This window comes from Aythya ferina, assembly GCF_964211825.1.
Source record: "Aythya ferina genome assembly, chromosome: 1".
NCBI classification, from domain to species: Eukaryota; Metazoa; Chordata; class Aves; order Anseriformes; family Anatidae; genus Aythya; species Aythya ferina.
In genome coordinates, this window is record NC_140296.1 from 204,180,051 (window position 1) to 204,196,483 (window position 16,433).

The following is a 16,433-nucleotide window of genomic DNA, read 5'->3' on the forward strand; positions in this document are numbered from 1 at the left end:
GTAAGATTTCCTAAAAAGTTATCATTAATGAACCACTAGAGTTGCCCACTTCATACAAAGCTTGCATTCTGCTTCAATAGAAGTCATGGCTTTCAAGTCCAATTTCCTTGAAAGCTAGGGCAAGGTTGGATCTGCCGGTTTTGATTGACCCCGTATAATGAGAGGAACTGTGAAATTTAGATCCAAAATTTGAAGCTGGTTTAGTTCGGCTTTTATGATTCATGTCTTTGCTGTGCTAGTCTTGACAGATTAAGAGAATTACACACCCATGCTCCTCTTATTTACACGGACGAGTTGGTTTGTGATCCCCCGTAGAGTTCATTTCAAAACCCCCCTTGTGCTTGGTGAAGGAAGAAACTTCAGTAACCATCAGCTGTGGCATTGATCCTTCAGAGAAATTAACCAACTGAACTGAGACTTACTGTGAAATCAGTGATGCTCAGCAGTCGCTAACTTCATTTGCAACTCACCAGTGTTAATGCATTTAAAGTATTGATCCTTCCTAGTGTGCTTTGCAGCTCTGGCTCCCTTTTGGCATTGCGAACACAAAGGCAGCTCTCTCCAAAGCCAGGATGAGCAAGCAAAACCCTTCGACCCCAAAAACAAACTCATTATTCAAAACGCTTGTCGGCTTGCTGCTGCAATTGAATTGATTGGCAAAAAAGGACTGTGGCAGATAAAAATCGGATTATTTCAGAGCATGGGAAAATAACAGGCAAGAGGAAACATCCTGCAGTCCAAGGGGAACAAATTCTCCTCTCCAACCCCCTCTTCTCTACTATTTCTTACCTTATTATTGCATTATTATATTATTGTTAGGATTTTACTTACACATAGCACATGGGACCCAGAAGAAACACTGAGGGCTGTGGTTATTGTGGGAGCAGCCTATAAATTGAGCTTACATTGCCCATCAAAACCAGTAAGACCATAGGATTTGCCCAATACCCTTCCTAGTACTTATGCAGGCAGTTTTTGGAAGGACATTACCCTATTCACATCATGGGCTCCTAAAGTAAAGGCTTAACTTTCAATTGATTACTGAACTAAACCAGGTTGATATTCTTCCTTTTGCAGCAATAAATGAGCCTTCAAATGTAAACTATGTCTGAAAACAGGGGAACCACTGCTCACAGCCTGCTCTCTGTGTAGCTCTGTTTGTGCTTTCTATCATTTTGTTCCCTGGGCTTTGCAGTGAGTTTGCTTACACAGTGCTTTCCCTTGTCCTATTTAACTGCTTCTGCAGAGCGTTCATGGTGAATTAGGTTACTCTATAGAAAAGAGCACTGTAAATCCCCTTCGCTTGCCTCAGCTGTTCCTCCTTGCCATAGATTGCAAGCTCATTGCAGTGTCTTTCTCCGACTTTTGGAAAATATTAATCACATCATAGGGCTACTGCTTAGTGAAATTAACTTCTCCCTTGGACTACTTGTGACTCTCCAGCTGCTGTTGGTTCTCCATTTTCTCCAGCGACCCCAAGCCTTCTCTATTTTGAGTCCTTTAATTGCTTTTAATTCTTTTAACTGTCTATCCTGTGTGCTCCAAAGCTTCACTCCTTAGCAATGACTGTGCTCAGTCTGGGCATTTTCAGATGCACACATCTCATTCTTTAAAATATGCAGGTGTCTTACCCTGACCTTCATTAGCGCTGTGACAGATTCCAGCCATCCCGCTTGTTAGTTTGTTATTTAGCTGCTTGTCAGCCACTCTACAGCTCAACGTTACTTCTGATGCAGAGATGCAATAATTAGATACCTTGTTTTTCAGGCATCCTTAATGTTGCTTTAACCTACTGATTCAATAATACAAGCTCAGCCGGGATGAAAACTCATCTGTTCCCAAGCCATTCTTAGATGTCTTGTTATTTTTAGTGACTCAGAAGAGCTTGGGGGCTGCAGAGGGATGAAGGGATGGATTTGTGGCTAAGACCCTCCTCTAAGACAAGGACAAAGGAGACATGGCACTTCCATTCAACATGACATTGTGAAAAGGCTCCCTGAAGGACCTTTCTTCTTATTCTTCTGACTGTATGAAAAATAGCTGACTTTGTTTTTTGTTTTGAGGACTTGTGATGCTTACAGAAACTGTTCTTGGATGGAGAAGCATGGTCTGCATAATACTTTGATATTCTTCTTGACCTCTCCTTTTGCTTATATCCTTCCACCTATATGCTCTGCTGCCTGGATATGTTGGGGTTGTGTATGGTCAGGCACGTCATCATAGCTCTGTAATCCATATATCCATATCCAATGATATATCAACACTGTGATGAAAGGGAGACTTCAGTACTTAACTCAGGATCATACAAATGTGCTGAGTAAGCCAGAGGTGGAAAAGGTCAATGTGGGAAGGAGAGGAGGGAATGTTTCCTCCTGCTCCTTTTCCCTCCTCTTTGAAGAACAACTCTGGCTGGTGTGAGAGAATCTAAAGCATGCCCTCCAGCCCAAATGATCTATAAAACTTTACTCCCTCGACATCTTTTTGTCTTTTTTTTGATGATTTCCTTGCCCAGTGTTATCAGACTTGCTCCCAGGCACCCACCACATCCGACCTCTAGAGGAAAGGAAGGTTACTGGGGCTGTGGCTGATACTGAGCATCAGCAGAACAGAAAGAGGAGATTCAATTGAGACTTCACCGTGTGCGTGCTTGTGTGTTTTAGATACCAAGAGAACAAGACTAATTTATTATGAAACAGAAGTTAGCTTTACATTTTCATAATTAGGGAGGATGCTAATGTTGCATGATTGGAAAATGTCACCCTGCAGAACTAATTTGCCAGTGGGGCCTAATTGAAGTTCAGCATCGTCTGCAGCTCTTCTAGTGATAACTTTTTCACAAGGTGCTGCAGTAATGCAGAGAGTGGTTAGCAGAGAGTAATTTATCACCTTGTTTCCTAGCAGATAGAGGGATGTGAGAGGAAATGGCCAAAAAGAAGCGATACCAAAGCCCAGAGCACTGAGGCTGGTGGAACAAAGCACTCCATATAACCACAAATGACAGGGTTAATTATCCCACGGCTGCTGCAGAAAACAATACATTTCTCAGGCACGCTGTCCTGCAGAGTTACTGGAGAAAGTTGGATTGGGAAAGTTGTCGTAATACAACACACTGTCATGAAGGTATGGATGGGCCTGCCCTTATCTAAAGCACACTCAGGGTTGCTTTGTGTCCTGAATACAAAAAAGGCTGGGAGGGGGGGAGGAGGAGAGTGTCATACAAGAGGCACACACAAAGCATTGCAAGAGTCCAATCTCCTACCATCCTCCCTGCCATCCACTCACTGTGTTTCTATGGAAAAGACTCAAATCTTACTCTAGTTTCAAAGAGTGTAACACCACTCACACTTGTCCGTTCTTGCTCTGAGTATATAAAGCTAGGACTCTTCTCAGACATCCCAGGGCTATGCAGAACTTTGGCAGCTTCTACAGTTGTATCTACATTGCTGCAGGTCTATCTTGCTCTTTTACCATGCTATGCCTCTAGAGTAGCTTGCAGTCACTGCCCCAGGTGTGTCTGGGCAGAAGAAATCCTTTCTGCTCAAAACAGGAGGGGAACACAGATCTGGAGGTAGCCCTACTTAGACAAGCCAGGTATTAATAATCTATGTTATAATAATCTACTCTTTCCAAGACGCATGACCATCAGCTGCAAGGTCCATCAAGAGATGGCACTGCACAGAGCAGGGGGCAATATTTAGCCCCTTTTGGAGATAACACACAACAGCTACAGAGGTCACTTCTTCTAACTCACTGTTGTCAAAAGTGGTTATTGGTATATGCATTATGCATAAGGACAAGGCAAGGGTATGTGGTGTTTCCTCCCTAGTACTCTCCTAGCCTCCAACCTCTGAAGGTGCAGGGAATTCCAGGATTAAATACATTCTCTGTGAATTTAATAACACTCATATTTTAATTTGAACTTACCTGCTCTTACCTGAACCCTTGTTAATTTTAAGCACCAAATTATATCCCGCAGCAAGAAATTCCCCAGCTCAATTACACCATCTCTGGGACCACTGGAAAAGTCCATCAGCAATCATTACCTATTCATCTTTTCCTTGACAGTCACAATTTTATAGCCTCCATCATGTCTTTCCAATCATCTTTAGTAGCATCCTAGATTATGCTTTCATTCTTCATGGAGATGACATTCCAGCTCTCTGAGCTTCATGTGACCTTTGGTTCCATGACTTCTTCTCCCCTTTTGCTCTTGGATGTATACAGTTTCCCATATGGAGATGGTCAGGGTACCCTAGTGGGAGGGAGTCTAGCGGGGCTACTGAAGAAAATGATTCTACATGTTTGATTGTAATAGATAAACATTGGGAAAGTTCAGGTATTTCACCTGTCACCTCAAGGTAGGTGCCTACAGCCTGCTTGGCTACATCTTTGGACATGAGGTCACCAGTGAGATTTTGCACAAGGGAGGGAAGGAAGAGCAGGTCTGAGGGCTGCCTGTTGAGCTGGGATTCATCTCCCTTTCAACTTGCTTTGGGATCCCAGAGAGCTGGAGAAACCAGAACCAAAAGGTTGGGCTTGGTTGGCTCTGGGACTGCTGGGCATGACAAAGAAGAAAAGGATCTCGCCTTCCATCCAGGCTCTTCCTCCAACCAAACCTCTTCAAGGGAGGGGATGCTGTGGCTGTAAGTTAGATTCCCCAGCACCCCCACATCTCTACCCTTGTTCAGTTCATTGGGTGATGGACACAGAAGAGGCTGTGAGCTCCCACTCCATCCACCTGATCTCCAGGTGACTCCTTCATCCTGGAACAGGGACTTCCCACCTGCTGGGGAAGAAACCCTGTGGCTTTCAGGGGCCTCTGCACACTGTGATTTGCTGTCTGACAGAAACACGCAGCAAGATTTAATGTCACACCCTCACAAACTCACATGCAGGCACCCATTTCATTATGCAGCTCCCTCCAAAGCCCAGACATATTTAACGTCTTGCTCTGTGCAGCGAGATATAGCGCATGTCTCATGCACAGACACTTTCTGAGAGATTTAACATACATATATACAGGGTTATAATGAAACACACACACACACACGCCTCAGTTTAATGTCCCAGTGCCACCCAACGGGGAAATCACACCAGCACTGTAAAGCCCCTTGCACTACATTACAGGAGAGTTAATTCACTGGAGGAAACTGTAATCTGATTTCAGCTTTACAAGCCAGAATTATTATTCTTTTTCTTTCTATTCTTTCATGCTTAAACTGATCCGCTGTCATTCTTTGTCTCTCCGCGTCTCCAGCCTGTATCGCTTTCAGTGCAGCCTGTCTCCATTTTATTTTCCACCTCCTAATATTCAATTTCATTTTAAAGCCTCCCTGTGCTCCCTCCCTCTTTCCTCTTCTCCCTTCTCCCTGCAAATCCCCCACCCCCAATGACAGAGCTTTCTTCCTGGTTTCCTCCCTGTGATTTCTCCTCCATTTCTTCATTATCAGCATGCCAGATTAGGATCTGACAAGAAAGTAGAATCATCTGTTCGTCCGGAGCTTTACAGCCTAAGCAGGATTAGTTACCCTGATATAAAGGACATTTTTATTTCCCTGTAACTGGGATACATCTAAAGATTCCCAACATCTAACCCAAATACTGGGCTTTGGGCCACCTCCACAGGGAAATGGGCAGCCCATTAACATTGCTTCTTGTTGCAATGAAGCTCTAAGAGGCTCTCTATGCATCATGAAGAGGAGATGGTGCTTGGATAGCAGACTGCAGAGGAAATGAGGGGGATGAAGTCCCAAGTCTTGCTGAGACGAGAGACATTTGGGCATCAGTCTCACCACAGATCATTCTCATCCCAGGGAACATTTTGCCATTCAAAATCACCCAAGGACCACCAAGAAACCTCAGTCCATGACCCCATCCAAAATCCCACTGAAGAAGGGATGTCATAGATAAATATATGATTTATTTTGGAGGCCTGAGTGGTCACCATAGGTAAAAGGCTTGCTGCAGGCTCGGAAAAGTTAACTAATTAAGACAGAGAAATGATGAAGCTGTTTTCTGTACAGTGGTGCAGATTTTTGCAGTGAGAGCCGCTGGTCTTCAAATTCCTGAGCTGTAATATTCCTCTGTTTAGTGCAATGACACACTGGCTGATTTATCCATAGAGCCCACACCAGGTAATGCTCTGTCTCAAGCCATAAACCTCTGAAATTGGAATGAGGAGAGCAGTGGGGCTGGCAACACAGAAACAGGATAAAGGTAAAGATGGTCGATGTTTCCAGCAGCTGGGAATACTGACCTAATCAGGGCTGTAGCCATCCAGCTGTAGGACTGCAGTCACCAAGGGGAAGGGAGGTGTTCCTCACAGACCAAGGTGCACAGATATTTCCTTGCAAAGTGTTTGTTGCATTGGAAATCAGACATGAACATGCCCTGTGGTAGGAAAAAAATGTGAGCTGGAAGCTGCTAGAAATCTCCTTCCTCTTCCTCCTATTCCTTCTCTTGCATCTAAGCTAAGCCATCAAATGTACGTAGTTTTGGGGTATCTTCTGCCCTGTCTTACACAGGGATTTTGCTAGTACCAAGTGATCTGAACCATCTAATTCAGGGGCTATTTCTGCCTGTGGTGGAAATTTCAAAGAAAAGTGTCAGCATACTCCAAGGTAGAGAGAAATTAATTCATCCCCTCCCCCCCCATAATGAAGTATCCTCCTAATACCCAAGAGATTAATTTAAAGTCTGAAATGTAACATGCTAGATCTCTCTTGAGAGTTGGATATATATATTTTTTTTAATTAATTATTATTATTTTTTTCTTTCCATTAACTGTTAACTTCAGATGTTCAGGTTATCCTTATAAATGTCCAGGCCATCTTTCTGTCTGGCTGAGTTCCTGGCCTCATTGACATCTAATGGAAATGAGTCCCTCAGCCTAACTACGCTTTGGATAACAAGAAATTTCCTTTGCATCTAATATCTCTGTCTCATTCTTGCCATATGAGTCAGAGAGAAAAGCAGATCTTAAATGACCTTCCTCATTTTATGTACATCCTCTTGTTTGTGCCCTTTCTAATGTGCCAAAGCATAATTTCATAGCCTTTATTTACAGGAGAGATTTCTCAGGAAGTTAATCCTTCTTGTTACTCTTCCCTGAAACCTCTCCCATGTCCCCCTGAGGACACGGTGACCTTTCAGGTAAATTGTGGCTGCAGTGATTTGTATGACTGCAGTGAAGGATACTTGGGAGAGCTGGGGTCTCTACTGAGCTAACCCTCTGGATTCCTTCTTCATATAGCATAGTTTATAGTGTAATCAATAAAGTGAGTAGGAAACACATATTTTTTCCTCTTATTTTGGGACAATTTACTGTTCAGCTGCCTGGGGTCTCTGAGGAAGTCCCTGGTGTTGCTGGAGTTACTGAGAGGATCTGGGAAACTGCTAGGTAAGGATATGACTTTGCACTGGAGGTAAACCACAAAGGAATAAAGGAAAATATCTGCTTTAGGTAAAGGATTGTGGAGGCATGAGAACAAGAGGGAATACTCTTGATATGAGAAGGTGGCCAAAAAATGCTTTTTTCGCCTCTTCTATGCACAATATATTCTACAGGGGATGCTCTGAGCTTCTTGGCATAAAGATATGTAAATATGGAATGTGAATGGATGTGTGGTTTATACAGGAAAGGGATGAATGAAAAAGAACATCCCGGGGAGGCTTCAATGAGCTCAGCCCTGAGGAAACTCCTCCCTTGCTCCTCAACCGTAGGCAAAGGTTCTTCGTGATCGCGGGACTCGCTTGATGCTTGATTTCACACCCTCAGCAAACCCAGCCACGGCAATTAGCCATGGGTGCTCTTCTGCCTGGCAATCTGATCCTGCAGCTCTCCAGTCAGCCCCTCAAAGGGCTGGGGACAGGCTCTGACAGTGTAATTCCCCCGTGGTTTTTATTCCTCTTCTTTAAGCAAGATTTCTTTCAATGGAGCTGATTTGGCTTAAGCTGAAAAGTGAGCTAAACAGGCTAGGAGACGCTGTGCGGAGAGATCAAAGGGAGTTAAAAATAAGTGAGAGAAAAGAGGGAAATGCATGGTGAAGAGAGGTGAGCAGCATGAAACGGGGAGCCAAGGTGAGAGTGTAAAACATCGCTTGTGTAAAAGGTGAAGTCTGTAGAAACCGTGTTATTATTCATGTGATTTTCTCCTAATCAGAGCACAGAAGCAATAAGCAGAGGAATATTTTCCCCACATTGCATTAAAATGCCTATCATTTTCTGTCTGAAGCTACTAATCTCAGAATCATTAGGGGAGAGATTGCCGAGGCACATTTGACTGGATTGTTTTTCGAGGACAGCTCTCAAACATGACGGGGTGAGGACAGCTTTTGCACCCTCTTTCTGGTGTCTCAGGCCCAGTCCCAGCCAACAGATCCCACCATGGAGGCCAACAGCAAAGCACAAGCCCTTAGTCCACAGCAGCTTGGAGTAATTAAGGAGAGGAAATTTCATGCCACCCAGGCAATGCCTTGCACTCTCACCATACTTTCAGGGCTTACTCCTTCAGCCCTGGCTTTACAGATGAGCTCTGTCTCCCTCTGGCAGGTATGGCCATGGATTTTTGGCCACCATGTCCAGCAAGGGACACAAATAGGCCATGAGCAGGGAAGCAACCTACCAAGGGCCGTAGGGGTTATAGGGTTGTCAGCAGGGTCTTTCACAAGGCAAAGATTTTCTTTCATATGCTTCCTTCCCCAGTATTTATTAGGCAGCACTCAAAACCCACAAACTTTTCAACTTGTGTCACCCCAGCAGAGATGCCAGTACTTACCAGGATAGCAGAGGGACACAGGGAGTTTAACCATACAAGAAATGTGGATGCTATAATGTTGACTTAGAAAAGACCCACAGACAATGCATTAGGGAGAGTATTCTGGTGTAATACAGGGGGAGATCCAGAAAAGATCTGTATTTTGGTGCACCGAGGCAGGACCAGTTTCCTGATCCCACCAACATCAGGCCTGAGCCTTCAACTTTCTCCTGCATGGTCCCTTCAAGTCCCATTCAACATGCTAGGCCCTAAATAACTTGCCTTTCATGAAGCCCATGGCATATTCACACTCCAATATTCCATTATCTATCTTAAAATATCAGCGCAATCCATTTAAAAACAAACAAGAAAAAAAAAAAAAACAACAAACAACAACAACCAAATGAACAACAATAACAGCAAAGAACCTTAAACTGCATTGCACAGGATGAAGGTCTAGGAGTTTTACATCTCTATTTCCTTATAACTTGCCAACTCAGGCAGACCTGAAGAGCTGGTTGAATTCTGATTGACCTGACACCTGCACTTATGGGTAGGATGCTCCCGCAGCAACTCAAGAGGAGATGAGACAGTGCCAGGCCTATTTAAAGCAGTGGTTTTAAATTTAATTTCCTAGCTGGGGGAGCTGGGGGGAGGGATGGAAGGCAACAGCTGTCTCATTATGCCATTGAGGGTTCCTTAAGTGAAAACTGAATAGATTAGTCATGGAGAAAATTAAGACAAGGTCTTTAAGCCATCAATAGCTCCCAATTTGAGTGCAAGAGGGAAGGGAGTTGGTATTAGACTTCAGTCTCACTGTCTGGGGGTTCAAATTTTATTTTTAAATGTGTCTTGAAGCCAAATGTGAAATATTTTTTTTTCCAATCCAGCAGTGATTTTTCTCCATCAGTCCCAAGGCTGATGCACAGGGTTGGAGAAGCTTGCAGAAGTCTGCAATGCATTTTTAATCAGTGGTTTGAGTCTACCTGCTTTTTCCATTTAGCAGCAAGAGGGGATCTGTTCCCCTGCTTTCCACCATGGGACTATAACCAGCAGGATGCAGCTTCAAGCTCCTGAGCACTTGTCTGTTATCCTTGACCTACCCAGTCTGCTGCTCCCTCTCACAGCATCAACAGGAAGATGTCGGAACAGATGTTAACATGGTTTGGGGGACATTTTTGATGCTTTGAAGCTCCCCTGAGTATCTGCAGCCCAGCACCAGCACTCTGGAGGAATGAGCTATGCATGGGGCCGTGCTTCTGACCACTGCTTTAAGGTGATGTCTCCCATGTCCTCTCTGCTCTGGTTCTGCCCCAGAGTCCAGCCATGTCTCCAACTTCTTTGCTGGCTCTAGGTCACCCTCTGTTTGTCTTTGTGCTCCCTTGGCAGCTCCCTGTAGCATTTGACAGAGAGAACAGAAATGTGGTAATGACAGACCTCCAAATGGATGTTTACCTATTAAATTACTAAACCCAATCATTTGGCTGATTTTTGGTCAGATCACTTGCTAGGTTAGGGTGATCAAGTAGCTAAGGTATTTATTGATGGAGAGGATGTCATGTGAACGTGTCAGGAGCTTTACCGAGGCTAAGCTGTCTTCCATCTGCTGCTGCTCTCCTGACCCACAAGGATCATTACACTGTCATAGGAGGAAATTAGGTTGGTTGGATGTGATTTTCTCCTGGGAAATTGAGGCCGGATGCTACTTTTCCCCTGGTTATATTCTAGGTGCTAAGAGACAGATTGCTTGGCTGTTCATTCCAAGAATTTTCTGAGCATTGAAGTCAAGCCGATTCATCCCTAATTCCCCAGACTCTCCTTCCTTTTTTTTTTCTCTATTTTTTTTTTTTTCAGGAAGATGATGTATTTGCAAGGTGATAATAGCTTTGCATTTCTACCAGATCGCATGGTGCAAATGACAGAGGGTTGCTCTTCAGCCCTGGAATGTGAATGGATGTGTGGTTCTCCCATGGGATGCGGGAGAGGAAGGGCAGATCATAATACAAAGATATTGTGATTATGGTTCCTACATTGTAAGGATAACTCAGGTGAGTCTGCCACAAGCTGAGGAGCTCTGCTTGGTATAGTTTCCCTGTGGCTTTTACAGATATGCTGTTGGAAAACATAATACTTGTTCATTTGTGTTTAAATCAAACCAACCTGTTATTAGAGAAAGGTGTTACAGGAGGCTAGCAGAAACTCTTCATGTGTTGTCTTTTTTTTTTTTTTTTCCCAATCCAGGTATCATTTCTGCTGAGATTTTAATTATTTTTCTCTTTAATAATGAGCAGTGCATTGTTCTCTCTGTGTGCTTGCATTGTTGTGGCTCTGAAAATACAATTAGAGGATACATTGCTAATTTCATCGTGAAGGGTGGATTGTGGGGAATTAGAAAACAGAGGCGGGGGGACCTTGTGTTCACTGTTGTGGCAGCACAACAATAGAAAGTGGAGTTCAGGCAGTGTGCTGGCTCAGACAGATCTTGTTTCCTGCCTTCAGAGAGCGAATAGGGCACAGAACAAAGCCTGAGCTGAAGGCTGCATGGAGTACGCTCTGCTGACCAAAATGCAAGGGTCGCTGTATGTGAATAGAACAAAACAAAAGAGATTTTAATTGCAAACATTGATCATACCCTTTGGTCTCTGGCACAGGTTGCTATGGCTTCATCACTCAGAAGGTTTGCTAGCTGCAACTTTGCAAATATTTTTCAGGGGCCTCTGTCATGTGACCTTGTAAAAATGACAGAAAATTGTTCCCCCCCCCTCCCCACCCTCACTCCCAAACACTAAACAATCATTTTTTTTTTCCCTTGTTCTTTTTTTAAGACTGTGGCAAAACCCTGTTAGCCAGAAAGCTGCTGCTATTCCTCAAGCTACAGTTTCACTCTCATATGTCCAAACCACAGGAAACTAGGGCTCCTATATCCTAAGGCTAAAGAATAAGGTGTGCTCTGACTCTTTTTTTCCTGCTCACAGATTCAGTTTGGGTAGAGAGAGGTAGCTAACGGTCTGTGTTGTGTCCTTGCCATAGATCAGCTAGCTGGGAGCTCTCCTGGGAAGCCAGAAGAGAGATTACATCTGCCTCTCAGAAAACCTCTGTAAATACCAGCCTGCAGTGCAAAATGAGGAACTGTAGCCTAGTGTGAGCCTTTTTCCAAGCACGGCAACATGGTGCTCTGAAGGAAGGTGGCTAATGAGTAGCTCTGGGTCTGTCAAACACACTGCTGGACTGAGCTAGAAACAAACCTAGCCAAGGCCAGTCCTCTCCAATCCTGAAGCCAAGCATCACAGCATGGCTCCCATCCATATGGCTGAGCTGTTTCGTCCCCAGAGCACATGACGTGGTCTGTGCCATCTCCTGGGAATGTCCCTGGCCTGGGATAGCCCTGAGATGTGTACAAGTGTGGCTCAAGGATGTGTTGTCTGGATATAACCAACACCACTGCAGGACCCATGCCAGTATGACCACTGGTGGCTGCTGCTTGACACTATCATGGTCCTGTTGTGGCTACAGGTATGGGCAGAGCTTAGCTAGGCCAGCAACAGCTTAACTTTGATGTTTGTCCAAGGTGTACAACTCCTCCAGTCTAATTCTGCCTTGTGGACAAGAGGGAAAATGTTCATGGTGCACTTCGTGCCTTATTTACAAAGTGGAGTTCTGCCACACTCACAGGTACGTGTGATATAGTACAAAGCTTAACTGAAATAATTGAAAGAAAACCCCAGAAATTGCTGTTCATGGACTGTGAATGGCTCAGGCACTTTCCTTCCAGCATGGCTTGAGGTTTCAGGACTGCAGCTGAGCCAAGCTTAAGGCTGTCTTCCTCTGATGCTTTTTCTCTGCAGTGCCCTTCTGATTACCTTCAGTTCCTCTCCCATGACAAAACATGTCTGCACTCTTCTTCCCAAATCTTTGCCATCCCTATTATTATTATTATTTATTATTTATTATTATTATTATTATTATTATTATTATTATTATTATTTAACCTGGCTATTCACACACTTTTACTAGTTAACCCTAAGGAACTTCTGCTGAAGGTGAGACACTCCAAGACCTGGAGAAGAAATGCCATAAGCTCCTGAAGTTCACCCAGCGATGACAAGGAGAGCCTGATGTGGGATGCAGGCCAGCATCATGCCTGGTGGATGGATCAGCATTTCTGCTTGGATTCATCTGGCTCAAAAGAGATGTTTATCTACATGTATCAAAGCCTCAATCCTTCTACAGTCACTGAAGGGAAACAGCACACCAACAACAAAATTTGCTTCGAGCCTGCATCTAAAATGGATCAGATAAACTGTGCTGGGTGAGATGAAACCCAGCCTGGCAGGGAATCCATAACCACCTCAGAAGACACAGGTGTCAGTAGAGACAGCACTGGCAGAGCATCCTGAGCTGTGGTTTCTGCTCTGGCTCTGTGGACTCTGTTAACTGTAGCTGCAAGGAGAGGTTTAAGTGGGCTGGAAAAAGAGCCTGGTAAGTACAGCTGTGGTTACAAGCAGACAGCTTGTTTGTTTTGACAACATTTCCATATTTTGTCAATTTTTAGACATTTTTCTGAGATTGTTCTGTGCAAATGGTGTTCTCGCTCACATAGATCCCAATTCCCTGAACCCAAAGTAGTGCCTGAAATGAGAAACGCTGCTCTGGATCGACACTTGTCAAAGTCCATCCAAGTTTGGCAACACAAGCAGGGCTGGTTCCTATGAAAAGTCCCATGCAGATCCATCCTCCTGCACAGTGCAAGCTGTCCACAGCCTTCCTCTGGAGCCAAAGATGAGCATCTGCCAATGCCATTTGTGGTGGAAGCTGAGGACATGCGATGTGCAATGAAATAGAAGAGGAAAATAATGTTAGGATTTACACATGTAGTGTTATGGCACTATGATGAAGAAAAACATCAGTCTCATTCTGCTTGGCATTATGCAAGACAAAACCAAAATATGATTGATTCCAATTGTTTATTGCACCCAGAATGGTGGCTCCATTTGGATCCTTTTATTACACGTGAATAAAGAGAGTGTCAAAAGTCAGATTTGGGGTACATAAAAATATTATATTATGCTGCTTATCACTCTCCACTGGCTGTGGAGGAAGCCATGGTGGAGCAGCTTTGTTTCGCATCTTGCATTGCTCCCTTCAACCCACTGCCAGCTGCCCTGCTCAGCACGGTGTGAGTGCAGCCCAATGTAAGAAGGCTGTGCTCGGTGTTGGCAATGCACAGCCATGCAGCTGCTGCTGTGAGATCGAGAGGGGTATGTATGCTCCTAGTATTTCCTCTCCTTCACCAGCTCCCTTGGTGTGCAAGCTCATTCCAGGTATCAAAATGAATAAAAATCCAGGCTCTGATAAAGCAAAGGTGGCCTCACTGACATCGAGCAGAGTGCCTGGCTCCTGTTAACTCCTGACACTTGCTTGTTGGGTGGCTTTGGTGGCTCGTGTAGTGAGAACAGCTTCCCAAACCCAAACGCAAATTCAAACCCAAACCCAAACTCAAATGCAAACCCACATGCAAACATAAACCCAAATCCAAATCCAATCCCAAAGCCAATCCCAAACCCAAACCAAAACCCAAGCCCAAACCCAAACCCAAACCCAAACCCAAACCAGCTTGCCCATCTTGGGCAATTCAGCCTCAACTCTCTGGGATCTCCAGTGCCACCCTGCAGCTATGGGTGGCCCCAGCCATCTGTACTGCAGAATGGTCTCAAGAAAAGGCAAATTAGAAATGTTTCCACGGGGAGCTTATTTCTAATAACATTTAAGAGGGTTTTTCAATAAAATTTGAAAGTGTTTTGCAGTCATTTACACAGAGATCTGTCAAATATCTGGAGTTTGTCTCTGGGTTTAATTTAGAGTTTCTCACTGTGCGCTGTGTGCGTATGCAGGCACAAGTTTTGGCTGGGGAGTGCTGTTACTTTAAAACCTTACCAGTGCTTGCAAGCTTCCAGCCCTTCAGGGACAATTTCACAGAATAACACCAGTTTCCTGTAAACATCTGAAGCCCTGGTTCAGCCTGACTCATTTCCCTACAAGTCCTAGTGCTCCTTGTGGGCTGGCTCTGACAGCTCCCTCCGCAGTACTTTCCTTAGGCTGCCTGAGCAGCTGAGCTCACCATCACTTTTTCTCTAGCAAACAGGGAATTTAGGCTGGGAATTTAGGCTGGCTGCATCTAGTCTGACTTTCTTGAAGAACCACGAACACGGCAAAAAGCTCATCATCTTCCCCAACCCAAACCAGCTTTGTAAAGGAGCTTTTTGCCCTGTAAATACCTGTATTCCCTCAACCCTTCCCATCCCAGTAAAGCACCAAATGGATTTGCTTTGCTGCAATAAGCCTGCTAACTGCTTTTTATTATGTTTGTCCTAATGCTGGCATAGATTTTCCCAAATTTATTTCAAGTTTGCTTGAAAACCTCATTTGCCTAATTGTAATAATAAAACAACATCACATGCAGATGTCTCCGTTCTTTTTCAAACTCAATTTACTTTCAATTAACAGTCATTCAGTGTTTGTTTTTTTTTGGGGGGGAGAGGGGTTTACAAGCAGGTGTTGGAGAAAAGGTGCGTACATCAGGTGGCATCCCAGTGCTGTAAGAAAACCTTCACGTCTGAGCATTAGCAATAGACACAATCCATCGTCTGGCTGTGAAAATCTGCAGGAGCAGACTGAGGAAGAGTGTGATGTGGGAGCCTGGGAAGGGCCACGAGGGAAATAGGTTGTCTGAAGGACTGTGCTGTGGGCAGGTGGTGCCTACCAGTCCTGGGGAGCTCTGGAGCTCATGGGCTGCAGGTGGGTCACTTATCTGGGAGATGCATCAACACGAAGCAGGACACAGTGTGGTTTTGGTAAAGAGAGAAAAAGTCAGAGAGGATTAAGGGGAGAAAAAGACTTTGGTTTATCTCTTTGGGGAAAGACTGTGAGTTCTGCTCATCTCTTTGCTCCATAGCTGGCTTAGGGCTGTGCAATCCAGGCATCAGATAAGCCTCCCAGGCATTGTTTTGGAGAAAATGACAGCAGCCTCATTTAAGGGATGGGAAAACTGGGACACAGAACATCTCACAGACGGCATTAGACATTCAATGTAGCATGCTTATTTAGAGTTCATGAAACAGGCTCTTTCTCTCCATACTGTGGTTGTTAACAGACTGTAACCAAGGCTCAAGGCAGGCAGCTGCCTCGAAGCCGGCAGAAAGCTAAGCTGAGAGCTGAGCTATCTTCATCTGATGCTGAACTTGGCATCAGCATTGTTTGACCTGACTTTAACCCAGCTAAAACACCCAGGGTTGCAAGAGGCCTGAAGGAAATCATCCATCTCACTGATAGAACTCTCTGAAAGATGGTGACACAGGATGACAGCATCAGAAACAGGTAGAGAGGTTGTAGCGTGGATGAAATGATGTGTTTTTGCAACTTCTCTTCTCCTTGCTGGGACAAATGAGGTAGAGGTCTCCCAAAGTCACCAAATTTTTGCTGGCATGTGTTTGTTAAGTGAGGTTCACAAGTGAGGTTCACATGCAAGCAAGAGCAAAATATTAGCAACCTTTCCAGGTGCTAGCAGAGTCCTGCTGGTCCTGCTGGTCTGGCATTTGGTTGAAACTCAAGGCCTGCTGCAACCTTTGGTTATCTTGAGTTGAGCTGAATGAGATGCAAATGAATTGTGATGAGCATCTGG

The 16,433-nt window shown here is 44.4% G+C and overlaps 1 long non-coding RNA gene across 1 annotated transcript in view; it reads left to right on the forward strand.

Annotated features, from left to right (window-relative positions):
• Nucleotides 1–15,214, forward strand: part of LOC311436675 — a 41,812-nt gene extending 26,598 nt beyond the window's left edge. Inside the window, exon 2 of the long non-coding RNA XR_014693018.1 lies at nucleotides 12,770–15,214. This is a non-coding gene — a long non-coding RNA (uncharacterized lncRNA). The remainder of the gene's footprint in view (nucleotides 1–12,769) is intronic.
• Nucleotides 15,215–16,433: the final 1,219 nt, after the last annotated feature.